Below are 14,318 nucleotides of genomic sequence, written 5' to 3' on the forward strand. Positions count from 1 at the left end.
AAACGGAGGCCATAGTTGGAGCCTCTCACAATATGACCACATTTTGCTTAGGGAAATACCGTTTAACAGTAGGATACTGATGGTGAAGCACAGGCATTTTTGAGAAAATTATTGGCATCTATCAGAGTTTTCACATTTAAACCAACAACTAGTTGTCTCATCACTTGTACTGAATTCATGGTGTTCATTGTTCTCACAACAAAGTAAAACTAATCGATACCCTTTATGGCCTCTACTTACCTTTTTACAAGCTCTGTGGTCCAGCTCTGTGGTTCTCCAAATGTGTTGGTCTCTCTTCATCTCTAGGCATTTAAATGTACCCTTAAGTGTGCATCCTTACTGTCCCCAGTTTCCTCTACTTCTCTCACTTAATTTGACTAGTAACAATTTCCCACACAAATGTTTAGATTGATATCACTCCTCCTGGAAACCATCCCTGACACCCATATCCCGATTTAGTACATTTCAAGTGTCGTTTTCATCTTCTGCAGACTTTGTGCTCCTTGAAGAAAGAAGCTATATCTAAGTCCCTTTATTTGCATCTTCTAATTAAATTCTCAATATAAAATAGAACTTATAAATATGTATGAATGAATATTATAATGAAAAGGTTTTCTCTATGTGAAAATGTAATGCAGGGACTGTGATTCAGAGAATCTGGTAGCCATTTGTCTGCCCAGAATGGACTGGGTGATATACAAGTCATTTCTTTCTCTATTGTATTTTTGGTAGCTCTAAAATGAGAATCAATATCAGTCATGTAAAACTTAGAAAATTGCTGTCATAGTTGGATGTATTAAAAAATACAAATGTAAGAAATTTGGGAAAACAATAAGCGGAACAGTATTAACCTCAACCTTAGACTCGAGACCCATTATATTACAAGGAACAGGCACAGTACCTGACATATAGAAGTGTTCAATATGTGTTTATTCATGTCCCTCATATATCACTTCACAGCTGAACTGATATGTTTAGAGAGGCATGCATTGAACTTGTAATTATTGCAGTATGTCTAAAAAGCTCTGCTACAACAAGCACATTTTGTATGAAGGCTTTTCAAGGATAAACTTTGAGAGGTATCTCCCTAACATAAATTGGCACAAACAACTAGATTTTTGAGTAATTATGTAGTATACCTATACACATACAAATTATTTGGGGGGAAAACAGTTTTTATTTTTTGGCTTGGCATGTTTCTATTTGAAAGGCAAAATATTTTATGGCTGTAGCTTTACTCTGTAGCTGGCAGAACTAGTGGAAAATTATCATGCTTGATGAAACACTACTTCTCTTGATCAAACAAAAGTATATCAAAATGAAAGTAAGTGGAGAGATTACTGCTTTTTAGATTAGTGTCTATTATCGATAAACAGAGAGTTTCAAGTGCTCTAGCTAATGTGATTTCTTTGCTGTTAAGGATAATTCATTGTTCTCTTGTATGAATAGTTGTCAAATCTTTATACAATTAGTCAGATAATTCTTTGCACAATATTTAGTAGCTCTGTAAAGAATGAGATTTGAAATGTATCGAACAAGGGAGTACCTTTTAACATTTCTTCTCAGATAAAATACTTGCTGCTTGAACATTTGATACAGATAAAATCAGATAATATCTGCATGTGGCAGAGTGCCCAGTAGCTATTTCCACGTGGCTGCCATCTTGTCGATTAATCACGCATGATCTATATGAATGAATGACTCTGATATGACCAAATTGGTCATGTCACCATTAATACCATGTCAGAACAGGTCCAACAAATTGAAGTATTTAATTCTGGATTTGGCTACACACAAGCTTTTCTGGCAGTGAGTGAGGTCATTGGGATGTGTTAGTGTGTCTATGGGGGTGGTAGAGGCAGGATGGGGGAACCACAGAGATACAACAGAAGTGCAATAAAACAGACCATGGCAGCATCTTCTGGTTAACCCTTGGTAAGAATAGGCCAGGCAAAGGGAGGGTGGTGTCAGGGAGATCAAGAATGAGTGACAGATTGTTATCCCAGAAGGCTGGCTAAGAATGAAACAATAGATGATGCAGAGATCCTAACAAATGGGATTTGTCACAGAGCTAAATTTTGGGGTCAAACTTCTAGATCACCTGAAGGGTAAGCAAGAGCAAGGCAAACCACAGTCTTATAGGGATTAGCAGTCCTAGGAAAAAGATGGAGCTTTATACATCTCAGAATCAAAATGTAAAATTCAAGGAAGAACATAGAGAAAAATTGACTTGCTATTTCAAAATCTGAATTATGAACAATGGCTTCTTAAATAATCCTTGACCAGGAAAAAAATTTTCCCAGGGGCCTGGGTTTAGATGAAAGATCTAGATGTAAGAATACAGGGAACAGGTAAGACACGCACAATGCTGAAGATACACTATCAGAAGTTTGCTGATAAATGTTTAACATTTATAACATTTGCTGATTTCTGTAGTATAATACTCCCATCATGGCTGATTTCAAGCTACCATCATGTCAAAGACTTGCTCAAAAAATTCCTGAAAATGTGAACAATTAGCCCTTGTGAGCCAGTAAAAGCTAGTTCCAGCACACTACTCTTATGGTGGATGAGTCTCTATCAGGCTAAACTTATCAAACAGTTTATTGAACTTTTTAAAAAATAAAATTATCAGTTATTTTTAATGAATATTTTAAAAAAGATTTTAATCACTCATAAAGTAATTACTGAGTACCTTCTATGTACCAGAGCTTGTGCTGGCCATTGCTCAAGGCTCTTTGAGTCCAATGGAGCATTTATGACAGAAGGTCATGGGTAATTGTATATAGGGAATTAACAATCCCTGAATTGTTTTAAATTATGGATGGCTAATAATTCAACTAGAAAATTCTTGTACTTAACCTACTTTGATAGATTAAATATATACAGATTCGTTTCAACTCCTTCCTCTGAAAATAAAATCTAATTCCACTTTCTGTGTATCTGCCCTGGTATTAGTACTTGCTTGACCTAACTTAGGGCCTGGTATGGCATAAATATTTAATAAATCACTGGTGAATATGTCAGGTTTTTTTAATTTTTTAAAATTTGGGTCCCTTATGACATGCAACTGGTTTCCAAATAGCATGCCACTGTTCATAAAATTATTTTCTGTATTTGGATACATGCATTTTTTTTCATGGAAAGAAGCAATAATTTTCATCACATCTTCATATTAGAGTAAATGAAAAATAAAGTTTTCTCGTTATCTCCTCCTCTCTCCCCCATAGCATAAAAGCTGTAAGTAGTGTTCCATTTTCTAAACTCTCGAAGTGTTGTATTTGTGATTTTATTGCAACCTCACTGTTTTAGAGTTGTGTAGTCATGCCTTTTTCTCTCCAGGGTCCCCTTACTTCCTGGAGAGCAGTTTCCATGTCTTATGGTCTCTGGGATCTCAGTCCTCAGCACTTATTAGTGAGCCCAATGCATGATGTGTGCTAAATATCTTTGTCAAATTTATTTAAAGTTACAAGTTTTACGACATTGAAATTTATAACCAACAAGCAATAAAATATATAATGAGTAAATATGGTTCTGTCTAGTAGACATGCATTCTTCCCTCAGAATTTCCACTGCTTCAAATTATATTAATGTTGGTGGTGGTGTTTACATTCTGCTTGAAGCATTTCTAACTATAACATATCCAAGATATAACCTACTATCAAGTTAATATAAAGTTGTGAAGATAAATTGTTTAAGGAAATTGCATAAATGAAACTTACTGAGATCAAGCTGAAAATTATGACAAAGTTATAAGTGGACTTATTTGTATAAATACGGGGCAGGAATTTAGTGATGGTTTGTTACAGTGGAGACCCTACCCAACTTGAATATTAAGACCTCAGAATTCACCTAGGGAAATATGCATTGCCCAGTCCTCATATATGATGCCAGAGAGGAAAGTTGCAACTTGAGCCTTGATTTTATACTCACAATACAAAGATGAATAAACAATACACACAAAATCAAACAAAATTGAATAAAGAAAGTATGGCAGCTTAAGGACAAGAATTAAGTTCAATATATACATGATCAGATTTCTAAAAATAATTTTGCTCAGAGATAAAAACAAGCAAGGGGCGGTGTCAAGATGGCAGTGTGGGAAGACACAGAGTTAGCGTCTCCCCACAACGAGGGTGCCTGCCAGCTGCTGGTGGGGGATCCTGATGCCCAAGGAGATGGGAGGAACCCCCAAATGAACTGGTAGGATGTGGGGGGACAGAGGGGGGAGGAGAAGTGGAGGCCAGACAGGATCAGTACCCCTGAGGCCGGGGAGATCAGGAGAGGCAGGCAGGAGGGGCCCTTTGGGAGGAGTGGGAGAGAAGCAGAGGGCATTTGCTCAGGCCCAGGGAGCCTGCTGAGCTCCCAGGCCGGTCCCCTGCCCTCCAAGGTCTCCACTCCCCCCGGACGCATTGGTCTTGGGGTCATAAGAAGGAGGCTGAGGGGAGAACAGGAGAGGCAGGTGGGAGGGGCCCTCTAGGACCAGAGGAGCAGGAGAGAAGAGGAGGGTGTTTGCCCTGCCCACTCGAGCCCAGGAAGCCTGCTGGGCTCCTGGGTGAGGTCCCCCGCCCTCTGAGACCAGGGGTGGGGGGCATGCCTGGGCCCCTTCTGTTCCGTTAAGCCCAAGCCCCACAGCCCCCAGGGCTTTTTCCAGCCCTGTGGGTCCTGAGCATAGGCCCCGCCCACTACCCAAACCGCGCCCTTGCTTAGGCCCTGCCCTCCACAGCCAAGGACTTGTCTCCTTGTTTTTTTCCCTTTTTTTTTTTTTCTTTTCCCTCCTCCTCTTTTTTACTATTGTGGTACTGTTGTACCTTCCAGTTGTTGATTCATCTATATTTCTACTTTTATATTCTAACATATCTGTTAGTTTCCTAGTCTAATTTTATTTTTTATTTTGTAACTATTCTCTCTCTCTTTTTTTTTTTTGCCACCCTACACGGCTTGCGGGATCTTGGTTCATGAGCCAGGGGTTGGGCTGAAGCTCCTGCAGTGGGAGCTCCAAGTCCAAACCACTGGACTAACGGAGAACCTTAGACCCCAGAGAATATTCATCAGAGTGAGGTCTCACAGAGGTCCTCATCTCAGCACTAAGACCCAGCTCTACCCAACAGCCCACAAACTCCAGTGTTGGTAGCCTCAGGCCAAACAACCAGTAAGACAGGAATACAATCCCACTTATAAAAAAAAAAAGAGACAGCAAAAAAATATGTCACAGATGAAAGAGCAAGGTAAAAACCTACAAGACCAAATAAATGAAGACGAAATAGGCAATCTACCTGAAAAAGAATTCAGAGTAATAAGAGCAAAGATGATCCAGAATCTCAGAAATAGAATGGAGGCGTGGATTCAGAAAATACAAGAAATGTTTAACAAAGATCTAGAAGAACTAAAGAACAAACAAACAGATGTGAACAACACAATAACTGAAATGAAAAATACACTAGCAGGAATCAATAAGAGAATAACTGAGGCAGAAGAACAAATAAGTGAGCTGGAAGACAGAATGGTGGAAATAACTGCTGAGGAGCAGGATAAAGAAAAAAGAATGAAAAAAATTGAAGACAATCTCAGAGACCTCTGGGACAATACTAGACACACCAACATTTGAACTATAGGGGTCCCAGAAGAAGAGAAAAAGAAAGGGTCTGAGGAAATATTTGAAGCGAGTATAGTTGAAAAGTTCCTTAACATGGGAAAGGAAATAGTCACCCAATTCCAGGAAGCACAGAGTCCCATACAGGATAAACCCTAGGAAAAACACACCAAGACACTTATTAATCAAACTAACAAATATTAAGTTTAAAAAATATATATTAAAAGCAGCAAGGGAAAAGCAAAAAGTAATACACAAAGGAATCCCCATAAAGTTATCAATTGATTTTTCAGCAGAAACTCTGCAGGCCAGAGGGGAGTGGCAGGATATACTTAAAGTGATGAAAGAGAAAAACCTACAACCAAGATTACTCTACCCAGCACATATCTCATTCAGATTCGACAGAGAAATCAAAAGCTTTTCAGACAAGCAAAAGCTAATAGAATTCAGCACCACCAAACCAGCTTTACAACAAATGCTAAAGGAACTTCTCTAGGCAGGAAACACAAGTGAAGAAAAAGACCCACAAAAAGAAACCCAAATCAATTAAGAAAATGTAATAGGAACATACATATCAATAATCACCTTGCATGTAAATGGATTAAATGCCCCAACCAAAAGACACAGATTGGCTGAATGGATACAAAAAGAAGAGCCATATATATGCGGTCTACAGGAGACCCACTTCAGACCTAGGGACACATACACACTGAAAGTGAAGGGATGGAAAAAGATATTACATGCAAATGGAAATCAAAAGAAAGCTGGAGTAGCAATACTCATATCAGATAAAATAGGCTTTAAAATAAAGACTCTTACAAGAGATAAGGAGGGACACTACATAATGATCAAAGTATGAATCCAAGAAGAAGATATAACAATTATAAATGTTTATGCACCCAATGTAGGAGCACCTCAATACATAAGGCAAATGCTAACAACCATGAAAGGAGAAGTTGACAGTAACAAAATAATAGTAGGGGACTTTACACTTACACCAATGGGCAGATCATCCAAACAGAAAATAAATAAGGAAACAAGCTTTAAATGACACAATAGACCAGATGGATTTAATTGATATTTATAGAACATTCCTCCCCAAAGTGGCAGAATACACTTTCTTCTCAAGTGCACACAGAATATTCTCCAGAATAGATCACATTTTGGGTCACAAATCAAGCCTCGGAAGATTTAAGAAAATTGAATTCATCTCAGGCATCTTTTCTGACATCAACGCTATGAGACTGGAAATCAGTTACAGGAAAAAAACTGTAAAACACACAGATACATGGAGGCTAAACAGTGCGCTACTAAATAACCAAGAGATCACTGAAGAAATCAAAGAAGAAATAAAAAAAAAATACATAGAAAAAAATGACAATGAAAACATGATGACCCAAAACCTATGGGATGCAGAAAAAGCAGTTCTAAGAGGGAAGTTTATAGCAATTCAATCTCACCTCAAGAAACAAGAAAAATAAACAAATATTCAAACCCTGCACTTAAAACAATTAGAGAAAGAAGAACAAGGAAAACCCAAAGTCAATAGAAGGAAAGAAATCATAAAGATCAGAGCAGAAATAAATGAAATAGAAATGAAGGAAATGATAGCAAAGATCAATAAAACTAAAAGTTGGTTCTTTGAGAAGATAAACAAAATTGATAAGCCCATAGTCAGACTCATCAAGAAAAAAAGGGAGAGGATGCGAATCAATAAAATTAGAAATGAAAAAGGAGAAATCACAACTGACACTGCAGAAATATAAAAGATTATGAGACTGCTACAGACAACTATATGCCAATAAAATGGACAACCACAAAGAAATAGACAAACTCTTGGAAAGGTACAAATTTTCCAAGACTGAACCAGGAAGAATTAGAAGATATAAACAGACCTATCACAAGTAATGAAATTGAAACAGTAATTAAAAATCTTCCAACAAACAAAAGTCCAGGACCAGATGGCTTCACAGGTGAATTCTATCAAACATTTAGAGAAGAGCTAATACCAGTCCTTCTCAAACTTTTCCAGAGAATTGCAGAGGGAGGAACACTCCCAAATTCATTCTGTGAAGCCACCATCACCCTGATGCCAAAGTGAGAAAAAGATACCACACACACACAAAAAATTATAGACCAATATCACTAATGAACATAGATGCATAAATCCTGAACAAAATGCTAGCAAACAGAATTCAACAAGACATTAAAAGGATCATACACCATGATCAAGTGGGATTATCCCAGGAATGCAAGGATTCTTCTGTATATGCAAATCAGTCATTGTGATACATCACATTAACAAATTAAGGAATAAAAACATACGATCATCTCAATAGAAGCAGAAAAAGCTTTTGACAAAATTCAACACCCATTTATGATAAAAACTCTCCAGAAAGTGGGCATAGAGGGAACCTACCTCAACATAATAAAGGCCTTATATGACAAACCCACAGCAAGCATCATTCTCAGTGGTGAAAAAATGAAATCATTTCCACTAAGATCAGGAACAAGACAAGGATATCCAATCTCGCCACTCTTGTTTACCATAGTTTTGGAAGTCCAAGCCATGGCAATCAGAGAAGAAAAGGAATACAAATTGGAAAAGAAGTAAAACTGTCATTGTTTGCAGATGACATGTTACTATACATAGCAAATCCTAAAGATGCCACCAGAAAACTACTAGAACTGATCAATGAATTTGGTAAAGTAGTAGGATACAAAATTAATGCACAGAAATCTCTGGCATTCCTATACACCAACAACAAAAAATCAGAAAGAGAAATTAAGGAAACAATCCCATTTACCATTGCAACAAAAAGAATAAAATACCTAGGAATAAACCTGCCTAAGGAGGCAACAGACTTATACTCAGAAAACTATAAAACACTGATGAAAGAAATCAAAGATGACATAAACAGATGTAGAAATATACCATGTTTTTGGATTGGAAGAATCAATGTTGTGAAAATGAATATACGACCCAAAGCAATCTACAGATTCAGTGCAATCCTTATCAAACTACCAGTGGCATTCTTCACAGAATTAGAACAAAAAATTTTGCAATTCAGATGGAAACACAAAAGACCCCGAATAGCCAAAGCAGTCTTGAGAAAGAAAAACGGAGTTGGAGGAATCAGGCTCCCCAACTTCAAACTATACCACCAAGCTACTGTAATCAAGACAGTATGGTACTGGCACAAAAACAGAAATACAGATCAATGGTACAGGATAGAATACCCAGAGATAAACCCATGCACATATGGTCACCTAATTTACGACAAAGGAGGCAAGAACATACAATGGAGAAAAGATGGCCTCTTCAGTAAGTGGTGCTGGGAAAACTGGACAGCTACATGTAAAAGAATGGTACACAAAAATAAACTCCAAATGGATTAAAGACATAAACGTAAGACCAGACACTAAAAAACTCTTAGAGGAAAACATAGGAAAAACACTCTTTAACATAAACCACAGCAAGATCTTTTTTTACCCACCTCCTAGAGTAACGGAAATAAAAACAAAAATAAACAAATGGGACTTAAGTAAATTTAAAAGCTTTTGCACAGCAAAGGAAACCATAAACAAGACAAAAAGACAACCCTCAGAATGGGAGAAAATATTTGCAGATAGAACAACAAAGGATTAATATCCAAACAGCTCGTGGAGCTCAATATAAAAAAAACAAACAATCCAATTAAAAAATGTGTGGAAGACCTAAATAGACATTTCACCAAGGAAGACATACAGATGGGCAAGAGGCACATGAAAAGAGGCTCAACACCATTAATTATTAGAGAAATTCAAATCAAAACTACAGTGAGGTATCACCTCATGCCAGTCGGAATGGCCATTATCAAAAAATCTAGAAACAATAAATGCTGGAAAGGAAAAGGTGAAAAGGGAACCCTCCTAAACTGTTGGTGGTAATATAAATTGATACAACCACTGTGGACAGCAGTATGGAGGTTCCTTAAAAAACTAAAAATAGAACTAATCTTATGACCCAGCAATCCCACTACTAGGCATATAATACCCTGAGAAAACCATAATTCAAAAAGAGACAGGTACCACAATGTTCATTGCAGCACTATTTACAATAGCCAGGACATGGAAGCAACCTAAGTGTCCACTGACAGATGAATGGATAAAGAAGATGTGGCACATATATACAATGGAATATTACTCAGCCATAAAAGGAAATGAATTTGAGTTATTTATAGTGAGGTGGTTGGACTTAGAGTCTGTCATACGGAGTGAAGTCAGAAAGAGAAAAACAAATACCGTATGCTAACGCATATATATGGAATCTAAAAAAAAAAAATGGTACTGATGAACCTAGTTGCAGGGCAGGAATAAAGATGTATACATAGAGAATGGTCTTGAGTACACGGGGTGGGAGGGGGAAGCTGGGGCGAAGTGAGAGTAGCATCTAGCATCGACATATATACACTTTCGAATGTAAACTAGTTAGCCTGTGGGAAGCAGCAGCATAGCCCAGGGAGATCAGCTTGGTGCTTTGCGATGACCTCGAGGAATGGTGTGATAGGGAGAGTGAGAGGGAGGCTCAAGAGGGAGGGCATATGCAGACGTATGGATACATATGGCTGATTCACTTTGGTGTACAACAGAGGCTAACACAGTATTGTAAAGCAATTATACTCCAATAAAGATTATTTAAAAAGAAAAAGTAAGAAAAGACTCAGGGAGATAAGATTGACTGATATGACCAGACTGACTTCAACAAAAGAATACAGGTCACCGGCAAGAGGCAAAAGCTGGTCTTCAGTCTTTCTGGGGCTCCATAAACAACCTCTGCTAATGTTACTGAACTTTTGATTATAGATAACCTCACCCAGTAAAGTACCTTCATGTTATAAATCAAGATGTTATTTAAGGACTTTCTTCGCATATTGGTCATTTTCATATAGCTCTTCCAACCTAAGCCAAAGAGAAGAGTTAATATCTATATATCGTATATGGCATTCTCCCTGAAGAGGTGATGATGAAAGAGGGAGTTATAAAAGAACACCTCATCTTACAGTGCTGTGCTTATTTTGTGAAAGGTTAGAGCCACATTTAGATCCTTAAGCCCTAGATTTCAATTTTAATTTAAGCATTCTTTCCTGGTGACCTTTCCCTTTTACTGCAAAAAGACAGTGTTCAGTTTGACAGTTTTGTTCTTCAAAATCTACCCACTACCTTGATTTTTAAGTAAGAATTGAGAGAGCCTATCAGAGTTTGTCGTAAGGCAGGCATTTTTTCTTTTCTCCAGGGCTTTTGAATTGTCTTTATTGGAGCAGGCATTATTTGGCATAAAGCAAGCAAGGCCTAAGAGCAGTCTTTAACGGAGTTGGGTTGTTAATAAAAAGAAAACAGGGGAACACCACCTTGTCAGTGATGTGGTATGTACTGTCTCTCAGTCCCTACTCATTTTGTAGCCTGTCAGGTATCATGCACTTGTTAAGCATATGGGCTGATAAAAATATATGTTAATTTTAATTAACACAACATTCAGTACTCTATGAGTTACAAGTGAGTGACAAATTATTCAGTAATACTTATAGTATACTTACTAAATTTATTTTTTTCTAAGCCGTTAGAAAATTGCAGCAATTCACTGATTTACACCATTAGTTTTAAGGTGGGTTGATTAGAAAATATGAGCCTTTTAATGCAACTACTATTTGAATACCTCGTTAAATGTCTAATAATGGCAATTACATGTCATAGTTTGGGTTATTATAATCTGTTTTGCAAATGCCCTCTGCACAAAAATATCATGAAATTTTAAAAAACTTTGTAAGTTTTTACAACATTAACAGTTATTTACTGAGTACAAAAATGATCCAAGACAATACTAATCAAAAGAGGCACACAATAAACATGATAGGTGTGGTAGCTGCTTTCAAGGAGACAGTGTAACAAAGGCCATGTGCCTCTGATGCCAAAATAATCTAGCTGAAAATGGAAAAAGAAATAATCACCCAGAAGTTTGTTCATCTGAACCAATCATGTTTCCATTTGACTGAGTTTTGTTTAGTTTAGGAGAAGGCTATTTGTCCAAAACTATTTTGTTCAGTGGAAAATATTTTCTTTTACAGCCACAAAAAAAACCTACCAAGCATTTTCCCTATAGTAATGATTGTCTAGTACTCAGTAAACATTCTTTCCCTTTCTCTTTCTTCTCTCTCCTCCTCTCCTTTTCCTCCCTCCCTTTAACAAATAGCCACTTAGCACCGAATTTGTTCCAGGCATTATGTGAAATACCTGGGATTTAACGTATGGTACCTGGCCTTATGGAACTACTATGAAGTTGAGATGGCATAGGGAGACCTCTTTGAAAAAAACAGTGTACTTGCTTGCTTAAAATAATTACTTATATTAAACCTCATTGTAAGGACTTGAAATGGAACAATAGGGAAGTGATGAATTCTGCATGTGGAATCGGGGAAGCCTCTATAAAGGTTCCTTCACTAAGGTGTTCTGAGAGACATACGGGAATGTTCTACTCACCAGGCTTACAACAAACTGGGTCTTGACTGAGGCTTTATCTCTGCCTACCTCCTCACTCTCCTACATGCACACAAACCCGACCACCCCTTTCCCCTTCAGCAGTTTAACTACAGCCCGTGTTTAAAGGTTCAGTCCAAGTCTTATTAAGACTTCCTTGAAGCCCATAGAAAATGGTGCCGCCTTCTTTGTGGTTTCCTCTTAGATTAGTCAATAACACCTCACACTAGTTTTCTCATCGTTTGTCTGCCCAACTAGACAAGAAACTGAATAGATGGTATAGCCCTGTGGAATCTCTTGGTTCTCCCAACAGGAAATTTAGCAGTTGATAACTATGAACAACTAGTTTGATTCTTTTCCTTGAGAGTTTGACAGCTAATCATCTCTATTCTTTATTTCCCTGACCCTAATCCTTACATGACATGTATATAGTCTGTTATAGTCTGTAAGTAATAAGATTTCTAACCAATTAAAGAGTGCTATGTGTCTTCTTTTGCATGAGAAGATATATCAAGAGAAAGGATTGGAACATACTGATTGTCATATCGCAAACCAAAAGTATGGTCTTGGTCTTTGTAACTTAAATGCCTTGAAAACATTTTAGTGGAATTCATCCTCAGTGGTAATGGAGCTTGTTCTGGATTTAATAGGATTCTTTGAGTGTAAAGTGTTAGAGAATGGCCTCAAAGAAAGATGATTCGTACACAGAAAATATTGTTTGTACATAGTCATTAGACATCCCAGGTACATACTGACTTGCCAGAGGAAACTGAAAATGTCACTGTTCTGATGTATTTTTTATTTTTTGTTTGGGCTTTTTAATCGTTCCCTTTCTGAAGTACAAGGAAGAAAAATTGTGAAGGATTTTTAAAAAGATGAAAAATTTGACTTCAGGTCTCTTTCTTTCCTAAAGTTGCAAGTCTTTTAGTGATCCTATTTTAAAGTAGATGCACATTTATTCTGCTAAGGAAAACCACGGCATACTTTGATAGTATGTCCTTCCTGCAGCTATTCGCTTCCTTAAGGAGAAAGTAAAAAAGGTTTTTCAGACTTGAAAGATTTGGATTTAGGGGGTCAGTTTATTATAGTGCCTTTATCTCCCCCTTCCTTCTGCCTGCACTGAGCATAAAGACATTTCTTTAGAAGTTTAGGAGGAAATGACCTTTCCCCTGGGTTGTTCTTGAGCTAACAGCTGCACACTTCAGATTTTCAAGATAACACATGTAGCAACACATGTGAGGAAAGAGGTCCTGCCCTCACTTAAAAGTTCAGAGGCTGTGGTAGAAAAATGTGCCCGTATCAAGTGGCTTCTGAAGATGCTGGACCTGTACTGAGCTCACCAGGTTAAAGGTTGGCAAATATTAGGAGGTTAGGGTGAAAAGACTCAATAAAGACCTTCCATAAAAGTTGGCCAAAAGAGAGATGATCTAAACAAGGTCAAAGAACAGAAGAGTTGATCAGCAGGAAACACACACAGTGGTCACAAATCAAAGTAGAGAGAGGAATTGCTGAATGAGATGTCAGCTGATATTTTTGCTCCTCAAGGTATTAAAATTGTAGGTATATAGTGGAAATAAAATATTTTTTACAGTGGCATAATAATTATCTACATGAGTTCAAATTGTGTATGATTCAGGACAGTTTTGCTCTAGGAAAAGTCATCAGGGACTTGGGATTTCAGGCTGCCTTATAAGTGAGGCTCACTCATCATTACTTTTTCTCCCTACTTAGGCAATATAACCTCTGAAATGTAGAAGATGAATCTAACATATCAAACTTCACTGTGTCATTTAATAACAACCTTTCAGTTTAATAAGAGTTGTTCAATTTTCACAGCCTTCCGGGGCACACAGATTACTTTACCATATTGCTATGAATTATAATAAAACAAACATTTTTAATCTTCCTCCCACATTAGAGAAATTAAGCATTGAAGAGCATTGAGGGAGTCCCAAAATTGTTCTTCAGATAGCCTCTAGAATAATCTCTCTAAAAATACAGATTTCATCTTATTATTAATAGTATCTTCCATCCTCCTTTTCCTTATAATAATTAAGAGAAGTGATATATGTGAAAGCTCCAGTAAAATGCAATGAACAAAGCAGTTTCGATAAATACGGATTCTTTTCGCTTCCTTCTCCCTGTCTTGAATGACAATATGCAGACTAGATCAAATGTAAATCCTACTCACCACATTAGCCAGAAATGAAGC

The sequence above is a fragment of the Phocoena sinus genome, chromosome 7 (assembly GCF_008692025.1).
Source record: "Phocoena sinus isolate mPhoSin1 chromosome 7, mPhoSin1.pri, whole genome shotgun sequence".
NCBI lineage: Eukaryota > Metazoa > Chordata > Mammalia > Artiodactyla > Phocoenidae > Phocoena > Phocoena sinus.